This window comes from Suricata suricatta, chromosome 8 (genome assembly GCF_006229205.1).
Source record: "Suricata suricatta isolate VVHF042 chromosome 8, meerkat_22Aug2017_6uvM2_HiC, whole genome shotgun sequence".
Classification (NCBI taxonomy): Eukaryota; Metazoa; Chordata; class Mammalia; order Carnivora; family Herpestidae; genus Suricata; species Suricata suricatta.
The window spans coordinates 97438234-97452003 of NC_043707.1; the positions used below are offsets into that span (position 1 = coordinate 97438234).

The 13770-nt window shown below is 36.8% G+C and overlaps 1 protein-coding gene across 1 annotated transcript in view; it reads right to left on the reverse strand.

Annotated features, from left to right (window-relative positions):
• The window catches only part of PRKAA2 (protein kinase AMP-activated catalytic subunit alpha 2), a 52552-nt gene extending 40293 nt beyond the window's left edge, over positions 1 to 12259 (reverse strand). Inside the window, exon 1 of the mRNA XM_029948826.1 lies at positions 12123 to 12259. The gene's annotated coding sequence lies outside the window, so the exon portion shown is untranslated. The remainder of the gene's footprint in view (positions 1 to 12122) is intronic.
• Positions 12260 to 13770: the final 1511 nt, after the last annotated feature.

Below are 13770 nucleotides of genomic sequence, written 5' to 3' on the forward strand. Positions count from 1 at the left end.
AAGAAATTCCCCTTACACCAAGGAGGGCTATGCCAGGCTTTAGGGGTACAATGGTAACTCAGCTGACCCAGGATTGGGTCAGTTACAAGACAGAGGGGGGAATGTAAGGATGCAGGTTTGAGACAATAGAAGGGCACACATTGCCCAAGGCAAGAGGGACCACCCTTGTAATACCCTTAACATTCCTAAGGGCAGGCCTAGAAATAGAAGCTATAGGTAATCAGTTATTGCTTCAGGCTAGTTACACCCTATGTGAGGGTCCTGGGTCCTGGGTCTACTCTGTGATTGGTTAACACTCTAAATGTTGTAATTGGATAAATAATAATAGGATCACTGTACCTATCTCACAATTTCCTGTAACTCCCCCTTCCCAAACTCATAAAAGCCCTACCCCACCTTTGTTCGGGGCTCTCAGCATGGATCCACCACGCCCGTAAAGTCTGTGAGCCTGACTTTAGGCCCCGGTGAGCCTAAACCCATAATAAAGCCCTTTGCTTTTGCATGCGTGAAAAAAAAAAATCTTCAGGGAGCTCCCACTGCTCTGAGGTCCTGAGTGAATCAGGCCCCCGCCTGTGTCTATACTGTCTCATCTTTATTCCCACCACTACAGGGCACGATTTCTCCCATTCGTTCACTTGTGCTGCACTTGCTCCTGCTGCAGCACCTCTGTCTAAGCAGTGCCTACTAATGTGAGTCCCAGACCACGACCGGTACTTGGCCCTCTAACTGGCCGCCAGTCATGCTTTCTATCTCCGCTTAAGCAAAGGTCACTCCCTAAGGCCAGGTCAGCCCTATCTGCTCTCACGGAAGTCCTCCCCTTCCCTTCAGGGCATGTACCTGTTTGTGATCATACAGTGATTGAGTGTTCGCCTACTGAAGTATGTGTAACAAAGTAGGTATTTAAATAAATATGTAAATTAGCACTTTTATAATAAGAAATGTGAGCTGCCCGGAGCCAAAACCAGAATGATCTGAAATAGAAACTGGGGCAATATTACAACAAAAATGCAATGAATAAAATTTCAGTTAACTAGGATGAAGTTGAGACAAAAGGAAACATGATTTTTAAAAGAAAGAAATCCTAAGAAAACAGTTTCATATTGGGACTTAGGGAAAAAGGCAAATTGCAGGATTCTGTTCTTAACCCTAGCCAGAGTAAGCTAAATTTTTGTGTCCTCCAAAATAATAATCACATTGAAGTATTATAAGAAATTCAATCATGAAACTCATACATATCATTTTCTTAATACAACAGAAAAATAAACCAACATGCTTTAGAAACATTTTTCAGAAAAAAAAGTATTTATAATTAGGCAAAAAAATTCCAGTATCCCCAAAAGTCTCAAGCATTCTCCAGCTGACCAAATTATATGCATTTTTAAGCAATATCCATTTAACTAGCATATAGAACTCAGGAAAAATCTTTCTGAAGTTAGCCGAAAATAAATATTCATTAGTATATCTCTTTGATGATTACATCCAGAGAGCTTTCAAAATATTATTTATATACCTGTATATATAGCATATTTTTCTTTATATATAAGTCAGTAATTAAGAAATATAGTAATCATTATCCTTAGTTCATGGCACCTGTCTTTATTGGTCCATGAATGGCCTACTTTTACTCAATTACTACTTTTAGTATTATAATAAGCACCTACAAACCCATCACCCAAACAAAAAACCTAGGACCTGGACAATACCTTCCATCTAACTATACAGTCATCTTCACCCTCTTATGTAAGTTTCCCCCCAAACAAGTGAGCCATCATCCTGAATCCCATTCCTGCTTCCCTTGCTTTCTCTTTTATACATTTTATTTATATATGTATATATGTATTTATCCCTTTATCTTCATATATAAGTAAAATTCAGTCTTATGTATATTTTTAATTGCTCTTAGCTTAAAAAAAAAAGGGTATCAGGCTATACGTAATATTTTGGAACCTGTTTTACTGATTCATCCACAATGTTGTGCTTGCTATAATTATTTGATGTGACCATTATATAATATTTCATTATATTTATTGATCTACTCCTCTGTTAATGGAGAAGCTATTTATTCATCCAATCTACCACGGCAGAGTAAATTTTTTCCACAATTTTGCTACTATAAATTGTGCTGCTATAAACATTTTCATATATGGCAGGCAAGATTTTCTCTCTGATGTACACCTATAAATGAAATTGCTGAGTCATAGTTTATGTGAATGTCCAATTATCGGAAATAATGTCCAATTATTTTCCAAAAACATTTCGGCAATACTAAAATCTTTAAAGTCTGTGGATTTAGATAGTTCTCCAACTCTTGCAAAATACCATACACATTTCTTATGAAATGCTCACTCCTGTCATTCGCCCAATTTTATTAGGTTAACATGCTTTCTTTATTTATGCATGGATATACAGAAAAATTCAGTACCTTCTCTAACATTCTAGAATATAAGATTATTAATATGTCTTGGTTATTAACTTGATAAAAGTATATATTTTTAATCAATCCCCACTGAATTTGGCTCATTTTTTTCTGTAAATAGATCTGTATGTATCTCTAAAAACCTAGAGCCTTAAATTGCCCCATGCAATACTGTTATCAATGCATAAATTCAACAAATCATAAATGTCATCAAATATCCAAACAGGTTTCCTGATTAGCTTATAATGGTTTTTTGTTTTAATATTTTGATTAAATAAGGATCCAAATATAACCCATACACTGCAAGTGGCTGATAATGTCTCTCATGAGTCTTTTAATTTCCATAATTTCCTCTACCTCTGTTTTCTCTTGCATTCTTTTGTTGAAGAAACCAGTTGCTTGTCCTATAGAGGATTCCATGGTCTTATGTGCCCGATCCATCCTTTATGGCAACATATGAACAATTTATAGAACCCTATTAGATCTAGAGATTAGGTCAGATCGCAATTTAATAAAATTTTTTTTAATGTTTAACTCTGAGAGACAGATATAGACAGTGTGAGTGGGGAGAGGCAGAGTGACAGGGAGACACAGAATCCAAAGCAGGCTCCAGGTTCTGAGCTGTCAGCAGAGAGCCGGACACGGGGCTCAAACTCATGAACCATAAGATCATGACCTGAACCGAAGTTGAATGCTTAATAGCTTAACTGACTGCACAACCCAGGTGCCTCTAGATCAGATTTCATTTTGATTTTTATTTTCCTTTGAAAGACTCGATGGTGCTGTGTACCTCCAGGCAAAGGCATATAATGTATGTTTTTCTTTTTTGAGAAATTAGCAGCCAGTGCTGATTAGATTCTAGATTTATTACTTCAGATGGAAATTTTAAATGATAGACAGTTTGCATAATCCAATAATATATTATGATCTAAAGGAAATCCTCACTTCAGATGCCTGAATGGCTCAGTTGGTTAAGCATCCAGCTCTGGTTAAGGTCATGATTTCATGGTTTGTGAATTCAAGCCTTGCATCAGGCTCTGCGTTGGCTGCTTCAGATACTGTGTCTCCCTCTCTCTCTGCTCCTCCCCTGCTCACACTCTCTATCTCTCTCTCAAAAATAAATAAAGCTTTAAAAAAAATTTAATAAAAATATTACGGAAACCCTCACTCAAAACCTTCTTCCTCAAAACCCCATTGTCTCTGAAGTATAGGCCATCAGATTACATACCCAATACCTTTTCCTGTTACAGTCATCAACCTATCTCCTTGCCCACTCCTTTTCATTAGACTTAATGTCTTCCCCCCCCCCCCCGCTACTACTGTTGTCATAATTAAGGGTGTACAGGATGATCTGTCCAATCAATATATGACTTCTAATTTCCTTGACCTTCACATTCTCCACCACACACAGCCATTCTCTCCATGGTCATATACTATCAAAGACTAACTCTTCTTATTACATACTGGATTCCTTCCTCCCACCTACTAAAGGACTTTCTTTCTACAATTAGTTCTTCCTTTCTCCTGTATCACTCTCTCCACCTTCACTGAATCATCCCCTTTCGTATATAAACATTAATATCTTCCATCTTAAAAACAAACCCTATAAAGACCTCACATTCCCCTCTAGTTACCACTATTTATCTGCTTACCTTTTAATAAAATTCCTGATTGCATATTGTTAATAACTCCTCCTTCATCTCAAATGCTCTAAGCCCTCATAACAGGATTTTGTCTTCATCATCACAATAATAGGTCCTTTTTGAAGACACCAGCAATCTCCACCTTGCCCAATCTAATGATCAATTCTCAGTACCATCCTACTCAATATTGAGCAGTTAAGAGGAACAGTTAATAATCTCAAATATGTTCTTCATTTGGCTTCAAGATACCAGATTCCCCTGGTTTTCCTCTAATTTCATAATTGTTATTTTCATTCTCCTTTGCTGGTTCCTCCTCATCTTGAATATCTTAACATCATAGTGCCCTAGAGATTAATTCATGAACTTCTTGCTTACCTATACTCACATCCTTAGCGATCTCATCCAGTCTTTGGGCTTTAAATATCTTAACTACTATCTATATGATGAGAACTTCCGAATTTCTATCTTACATGGTTCCCTTAACTCCAGAGTCACATACTCAATAGCCTACTTTTATCTCTACTTACATGTTTAATAAGCATCTCAGTATCATAAAATGAGGGATACTTGGGTGGCTCAGTCAGTTCAGCGTCCAACTCTTAGGTTTAGGCTCAGGTCATAACCTCATGGTTCATGGGTTTGAGCCCCAAATCAGGCTCAGTGCTGATAGCACAGAGATTCTCTCTCTCTCCCTCTCTCTCTGACCCTTCCCCACTTGTGCTCACTCACACTCTCAAAATAAGAAACTTAAACACACACACACACACACAGACACACACACACACACACACACACAAAACCAAAATCAAATTCTTGTTTCCACCCTCCACCTCTAACTTGTTCCTCCTACAATCTTCTCCATTTCACTTAATGGCAAGTACTCCACTCTTATTTGCCCAAGCCAGATAACCTTGGAGACAATCACTGACTTGTCTCCTCTCACAATCCACATCTAATCTCTCTCAGCAAATGCTCTTCACCCTACCTTGAAAACATATACAGAAGATGCTTACTTCTCAACACCCTCTAGAATATGCTCTATTCTAAGCCACTGAGAATACTGCAATGGAAACTAGCTTCCCTGCTTCAACATAAGTCAGGTCATATCATGCCTCTGATCAAAACTTTCTAATGGCTTCCCATCTCACTCAGAGTAGTTTGGCTCCTCTTTAGGTCTCTGTCCTCATCAATTATTCCAATTCCCTCTCAATCAATCTGCCTAGAGGACTGAATCACCCTATTCCCTTGATCTCTGGACTATATTTCCATCTCAGAGCCTTTGTATATACTATTCCCTCCATCAGTTATCTTCCTTCTCCAGATTATTTACATGGTATATTCCTGCACCTCTTCACTAACTTACAATATATTTTACTAATATAAAGTTTACCATCCTCTCACCACCCCCCACTACACCCATACACACACAAACAGAAGCTCCCTATGAGCAGAGATGCTGTTATCATCTTTTTGTTTGCTGATGTATCCCAAGGGGCCTAAATGGTACCATTTGCTGAATGAATGGATGAACAAACTAACTTTCTGGCCTTGTTTTCCTCCATTTCCTTACACATACACTGTGCACCAGACAAGCAAGACTGCTGTTCCCAGCATACCATGTTCTTTACACTTCCATTCCTTCACTCTTGTTATCCTCCTAGAACCATCAGGACCTTATTCAAAATGTCACCTTCTACTGTGCTAGGTGCTAGGCAGATAAAGATGATATCTGATATCACCATTTAGATGTTTAATGGGATTCTCAACTTAACATGGCTGCAACAACTATCCTTAATGTCCACCTGTACCCCAACATGATTTTCCTCCATTCTTCCTATAGTGAAAAACATCATTATCACCACCTAGCTGCTCAAACCAAAATCCAAAATCCCAGGTGCTCAGGCACACAACCAAAACACACACACACACACACACACACACACACACACACACACACACAAATTTCTCACTTGCTTTCTTGTCCTTAGTAATTCATTAGTTTTATCTCCAAAATACATACTGAATCCATCGATTCTCCCCACCTAGACCAGTGCTGTCAAATAGAACTTTCTGCAATGATAGAAATGTTTTATATAGTCTCTGTCTAATACAATAGCCACTAACTACATGTTGCTATTCTGTGACCAGAGAACTGAATATTTCAATTAATTTAAATGTATCCTACATGTGGTTAGTGGCAAATATACTGGATAGCACAAATCTAGACTATCACTTTGGGTAAAGCCACCATAATCATAATCTCTCAGCAAGACTAGAGCAACAGCTTCCTAACTGGTCTGCTTCTACTGCCCGCACACCCATTCTACACTATAGTCATATGTCACAAAATGGCTAGATCTTAATAATCTTTTATTTTTTAATGTTTCCTTATTTTTGAGAGAGAGAACAAGCAGGGGAGAGGCAGAGAGAGAGAGTAACAGAGGATCCGAAGCAGGCTCCCTGCTGAAAGCAGAAAGCATAATGCAGGACTCGAACTCGTGAACCATGAGATCATGACCTGAGCCAAAGTTGGATGCTCAAGCAACTGAGCCACCCAGGTGCCCCAATAATCCTTCAGGTCTTAGTTCAAATTTTACCTCTTCAGGGAGGCCTTTCTCACAACCTAATCTGAATTAAGACTTCCTCCTTGCTAGTCACATCCTAGAACAGAAACACATGGTTTCATTCTCCTCCAAGCACTTATCACTGCCTAAAGTAATCTTGTTGATTTGATTACTCATTATCTAGAACTGCTAGATAGCTCTAAAACATAAACTCCACAAGGGCAGAAACCTGGTATTTCACCACTGTATCCCCAATGATGGAACAGTTTCTATTAAATAGGTGTGCAAAAAAATGTTAAATAAAAGAAAAACATAATTTCTGCTTCTAAAGAACTCAGTCTTGTGGAGGGATACTAAAAAAAAAAAAAAAAAAAAAAAAAAAAAAGGAGTAAGTACAACATAATGCCCAGGACTTCAGAAAAGCTGACGGCTATGGTACAGAAAGGATGATACCTAACTCAGTCTTAGGGAGTAAAGCAGGTTTTCTAGAGGTAATCACATGTAAAGCCTAAGATCTAAATGTCAAGTTGGAATTGGAAGCCTAGAGCAAGGGATGTGTGGGGAAAAAAGTTTTCTAAGCAGAAGCAACAGCCAAAGGACAACAAGACATGGTGAAAATAAAAAAGAAAGAGACAGACTTAGGAAAGAGGGCTTCAGAACTCAACAATAAATTATATGTGGAGATGATGGAAAAGAAATTAAAGATGATGTCCAAGTTTTAGGCTCAGAAAATTGCATCACTGGTATTTTCACTGAACAAACAAAAAACAAAAGTGTGGGAGAGAAGGAAAAGTTCAGCTTAGTTTCAGATGATTCCATGACTTCTGAATGGAAACATCCAATAAAGAGTAAATGTGTTCAGAATTGAGGAGAAATATCTGTCCAGAAATACAGGTCTAGGAATCTTGAGCACAGCGATGACAAAGGACAGCCAACATAATAGGTGGGGGCACCCAAAAGTGGTCCACTAAGATTATAGTGGCTCACAATGCTGAAATGCATCATTACTTAATGGCCACGCAGAGAAAGAGGCCCATAAAAGTCTTAAGAAGTTGCAAAAATGAAAGAAAGAAAATCAGAAGACTATGTCACAGAAACCTAGGGCCAACAACATTTCAAGGGGGTGAGGTCTGCAAGATGAATAAGATAAAAAAAAAATTTTTTAAACAGAAAGGCAAAACCAGCTCTACCAAATTAGAAAGTACTGATCTTTTGATTAGTAAAATGAAGTTCCCCAAGAACTAAGGGGTGGGGGGGAGGCACAAAGACAAAAATCAAGTAAACAAATTCTAGTTCATGAGAAAGTCTGGGGTTTCCTTTGGATCCTGTTAACTCCTTTCAATTTTCTTCCAGTGATATTTTTTCAATTTGAGTTAATGGAGAAATCATCCAATAAATATCCTCCATTTCAGGTTTTTGGTTTTCAAGCTTTCTTGCTAGAGAAACTAGAGGCCCACCCTGTAACAAGGCAACTATTCTTGGCAGCTAGACCAAGACTGCACAAAACAAACAAAACCACTAAAAGGATCATGCCTTTCTATTTAAATCACTAACACTGTTAGAGACTATGTCAACAGCTTGTTCTACACCAAGGATACATGAGTGCTTTTTCTTTTAGTTCAGTCCACAATTAAAGAGGCCATCAAGCTGAATGGATTAAGCCCAAGGCTAAAGGCAGAGCTTTAAACATTAAATTTACCTCTACCAATTACTTTCCCATCAACTCTGAGAACATTCTAGATCTCCTACACAAAACAAATAATTATAATTATAAGCAAATAATTAAATAATTCTAAACCAGAATAATTAACCAAACAAAATTTAAAATTATAAATAATTAAAGAAATGAAGGCAAGAAAAGACTAGTAGATAAGACAACAAAAATAAGCGTTTAGGGGATGCCTGGGTGGCTGAGTCAGTTGAGCATCTGAATTCGGCTCAGGTCATGATCTCAGGGTTCGTGAATTCGAGTCCCACATCAAGCTTGCTGCTGTCAGCGTAGACCCTGCTGTCAGCGTAGACCCTGCTACAGATCCTCTCTCTCTGCCCCTCCTTTTCTCATGCTGTCTCTCTCAAAAATAAACAGTAGAAAAAATAATAGTAATAAGCTTTTAAATCCTCATGACAGTTGCAACTGCTTACTGACAAAATCCGATCTGTGTCTATAGGAACAGAACAGGAACTAGGACTCATACCCTAAATGGGTAAAATTTCTTTAGGGTCTTTCAGGGTTGGAATTCGAAAAGGGATGAGGTCAAGGAACAAGGCAAATACAGAGGTATCTCCCTTCACTCTCATTCTGGCATGTGATACTTTTAGGCTGACTTCTCAGCTTTCCCATCTTATAGAACGTGGCCACTCAGTAAGGAAGAACACAAAGATTTACCTTAGAAGTCACTCAGTGACTAGAATAAAGTCATTATTAACATGGAGCTGAAGTCAGATATGAACAGTTTCAAGTAAATGAAAAACAGTTAATCATGAGAGTGGACTAGAATCAGCATGTGGGTTGCCAATTCCTGCTTTAGATGAATGTTCATCAAATATTAGGCATCGTACCAGTGTAAACCCATCCTCATTTTAAAATTAAAGAAACAAAGAATAGGAGAGGTGAGTCACTGAGCTAGTAGGTGCTATTTTAATTCTTAGGATAACCTTAAAAAATCAGTATAAACATATTCTGCATCATCTAGAATATAGGTCCTAGATGATAACCTTTTTTTTAGTTTTATTTTTAATGTTTTTTATTTATTTTTGAGAGATAGAGACAGTGCGAGCAAGGGAGGGTCAGAATCTGAAGCAGGCTCCAGGCTCTGAGCTGTCAGCACTGAGCCCGATGCGGGGCTTGAACCCACCAACTGTGAGATCACAACCTAAGCCAAAGTCGGACACTCAACCGACTGAGTCACCCAGGCGCCCCTAGATGATAACCTTATAATCAATCATGTACTGCTATGCAAATCCGGTGACCTCATTTCTTGTTTATGTTTATGATCAAGTGAACTTCAATCAAGATCAAATGAGACTGAAGTTTGCTGTTATGAATGAAGTTTTCATGGTAGTGGTGTGAGAGAGAACTGAGTCATCACAGTCACTCAAAAGCATACCACGACCCTCCAAAAACAGCCTCTCTAAACAGTTAGTTGCATATTCATGTTGTTGGTAAGATGCACTGAACATACCAGTATGTGCAATAGTTCACCAACAATAAATGCAGCTAGTGACAGTAAAGACTATACGCATGCCCCAAATCCCAGCAATAAATGGGTTACCCACTCATTTAAGGATTTCAAGAATGCTACTGTATTAGTTTCCTATCGCTGCCATACTTCAAATTTGGTGGCTTAAAACAACAAAAATGTATTATCTTATAGTTTTATAGAAGTCTAATACACCTCAGCATGGCTGTATTGCCTTCTGGAGGCTCTAAGGGGAAATTTTTATATTTTGTAACTTTTAGAGATTGCCTGCATTCCTTGGCTCATGGCCCTCTTCCTCCATCTTCAAAGTCAACAATAGCCAGTTGAGTCCTTCTCACATTTTATCACTCTGACCTTGTTTCATCCTCATATCTCTTTCTCTGAGTCTTCTGACTCCCTCTTTCACTTTTAAAGGCCACTGTGATTACTAGAGGAATACCTAGAAAAGGAAAACCTCCCTAAAGTCAGCTGATCAGCAACCTTAAATCCATCTCTAACTTTAATTCTCATTTGCCATGTAATGTCACATAGTCACAGAATCTGAGAAATAGGATATCTGGGGTGGGGAGATCATTCAGCTTACCACAGCTACCATGCTAGCCTTGTCATAGGCAAATAATGTACCTCTGCAGGTTATCAAGATGTTCCTCATTAACACTGACATCCAAAGACTACTCACTAACAAAGTTTAGACTAAATATAATGAACTAGCAAAGCCTCAAAGATACTGATTTTTTTTACAGTATAGTCATATGAATAGGCTTTCTCTGCAATATTATTTGAAGGATAAAATATATATAGCATTGACCTCATTCTACTAATTCTACAATTAAACTAACAATGATTTGGTTTTTGAAAACCACCATTATTTATCATTTTTTATCATTTTATACTATAAATACTATGAATTTAACTGACTTCTTTCATTGTCTTACTTATATTTAAATTGTGAATTTATTTTAGTTTCATAACTGTGTTGAAGTTATAAGCATATGGGGTTTTTTATACCTAATTATTTGTTTCTATATACTTAAGTAACAATATACTAAAAATAATTAAGTCAAAACCAGGGATCCAAAGTTTATTTTTCCCTTAAAAGGAATTTATGTAATTTTGAGAAAAACTGGAGTACTAGAGTAAGGCATTAACAGCTTGGCATTTGGATTCAGATAAAACTCAACTACCAGTTCTGCAATTTACTGGCTATTTGACCTTGGACACACTGCTGATAGTCTTTAGATATGCAGTTTCATTATTTACAAACGGAAAACAATAATACCTATCCTATAGGCTCATCTAGAGGACAAAATGAAATTACATATGTAAAATTCTTAATGAATTTCCTAGCCATTATTGGGTACTCAACAAGATTAACATTTATTTTATAAAACTCTATCCAAACTTTAAGATAAAAAATAAAGAGGGGTGCCTAGGTGGCTTAGTCAGGTATGCACCCGACTCTTGGATTCAGCTCAGGTCATGATTTCACAGTTTATGGAATTGAGCCCCATGTCAGGCTCTTCACTGGCAGTGATTAGCCTGCTTGAGATTCTGTCTCTCTCTCTCTCTCTCTCTGCCCTTCCCCCACTTCCACTATCTCCCTTTCTCAAAATAAATAAAACTTAAGAAAATGTTTTAAGATTAAAAAAAACAGAATTTTCAGTGTTTAGCGCACATTTTTTTCAGTAAATACAAAACTGCAACTTTAAATTATTTTTAAAAATACTGTTCCATACTCAATATCTACATTTTCTATGGGTCTCCATTTTAAATTATTTATCTTTCAATATAATTAATCAGCTTTATCAATTTCTTCATATTATCTTTTAAGTTTATAACTTACCCTATCAAAAAAATTTATTTGCCTAAGAGCTTTGCTGTTAGTAATCACAGTAATGTACAAGGGTGGATAATCTCTAACAGTTATTTTATACCTTTTCCAAAAAGAAAATACGGTTATGTTAACAAAAATAGACTAGAAAAAAAAATTATGAAATGACTGTAGGAATACCAAAGTCAAGTCCTAAATGCCCTTTAAAGTGAATCCTAGGAAAGAGTCAACTTCTAAGGCTACATTCATTTCTTGAAAACAATAGCAATTTTGAAAATTACTCTTAATTACAAACTAAAAGTATACAAGAAAAGATTGATAGAGGTTAAATAACTTGCTGAATATAAATATAAAAAAGAATTATACTTTCATAAAAAGTTAACTAAAGATAAACAATTATTTATTAAATTCAAAGGAATTATTTCAGGACAATTTCTCTTTTGCATTATCAGGTACAAAAATACTTACAGTTTGATAATATGAGGATGGCGAAAGAGTTTTAGATTTTGAATTTCTCGTTTTATTTTTCCAACAACATCTAAACTGCGAATCTTCTGTCTATTTAAGATTTTAACTGCCACTTTATGGCCTGTCAATTGATGTTCTCCAACTAAAGAAAAGAAAAAGGAAAAAAAACTGCTGTCACAGCAACATAATCTTTTATTCATGTTTCCTTCCACTGTAACTCCAAATTTCTTTATTCATCTACACCACTTTTATTGCACAGACCTTCAGTTTCCATTACTTCTTTCTTTTACTAGAGTTTGCACTCCTTGAGGAAAGAAACTTTATCTTAGTCTTCTCTGTATCCTCAGTACCTAACATGGAGATGTCCTTTAAATATTTGTGGATGGAATTACTGAATTCTAGATCCCTACCAAAAAAAAAAAAAAAAAGCCAAATTTGGAACATCTTGTGGATAAAGCAGAATTCATTATGTTTGTTAATCTCTTTATTTCTTCATTTTTGGTTAATGCCATTGTATTCTAGAATAAATAATTGCTGTAATAAACTAAAAACTTATAGTTTCATTACTATTTCATCAAAAAATACACATGTAGCCCCTATTTTACATATATATATTTTTTTGTCTTTTCCATAAAGCCTTCCGATTTCCCCATATTTACTAGGATCTCTTCTTTCAAACTCTCATAGTATGTTTATAAAGCTCAAGTATCATTTTAGGCTATTATAAACATTTGTGGTTCTGACAAATCATACAACATGAGCTATTATATCAGCTCATACCCACTCCCATCTTGAATAAGGCAGTCAGTATTCATCCAAATCTCTCAGAAGAAATAACACAGTATTTTGTACATAATACATGCTAAATAAATGCATGTTCCCATTAAATTAAACAACAGTCCTACCCCTTTCCTATAACACATTCACAGTATCCAAATACTGCTCAGATGAAACCCCTTCATTGGAGAACAAATTTGTCAGCCTCCCCTTCTTTTTCTTTCAATTACTAAACATTGAGTATTCTCCTCAAAACAGTCAACCTTTGACGACTCTCAGCAAATGCCCCTTTCGTTTCTTTGCAAAAAATGAAGTCCTTAGGAGTAATTTCCTCTATCTTCAAGGCTTGATTATATCCACATCTCTCTTTTCTCCAGTCTCAGATGTTTTCACCCTCCTCCTGTTTAAGGCCAGTATCATCAACTTGTGGCCTTAAACCCATTTTTTCTCCATGCTCCTTATACTCAACTTTTTGCTTTTCTTTTGTCTTAATATTTTTTAATGTTCATTCATTTTTTGGGGAGAGAGAGAGATAGAGAGGGAGAAGGAGAGAGGAAGAGAGAGAGGGAAACAGAGAATCCCAAGCGGCTCCCCGCTGTCAGCACAGAGCCCAATGTGGGGCTCAAATTCATGAACCATGAGCTGAAATCAAGAATCAAATGCCAAGTCACCCAGACGCCCCTCAACCTTTTTCTTTTCTCAAAGCTTCTTCTCCTTACCCCATCAATATTCCACCATGCCCCCAATCCTCCATTTACTCTGTATCTTTCTTTAGTTTTCGACATCTGTCTGATCAAAATTTCTCAAAACAAGTCTACATTTATTGTCTGTTCTTCCTCCCTTTTAACCCTTCCAAAGTCACTGCATTCTG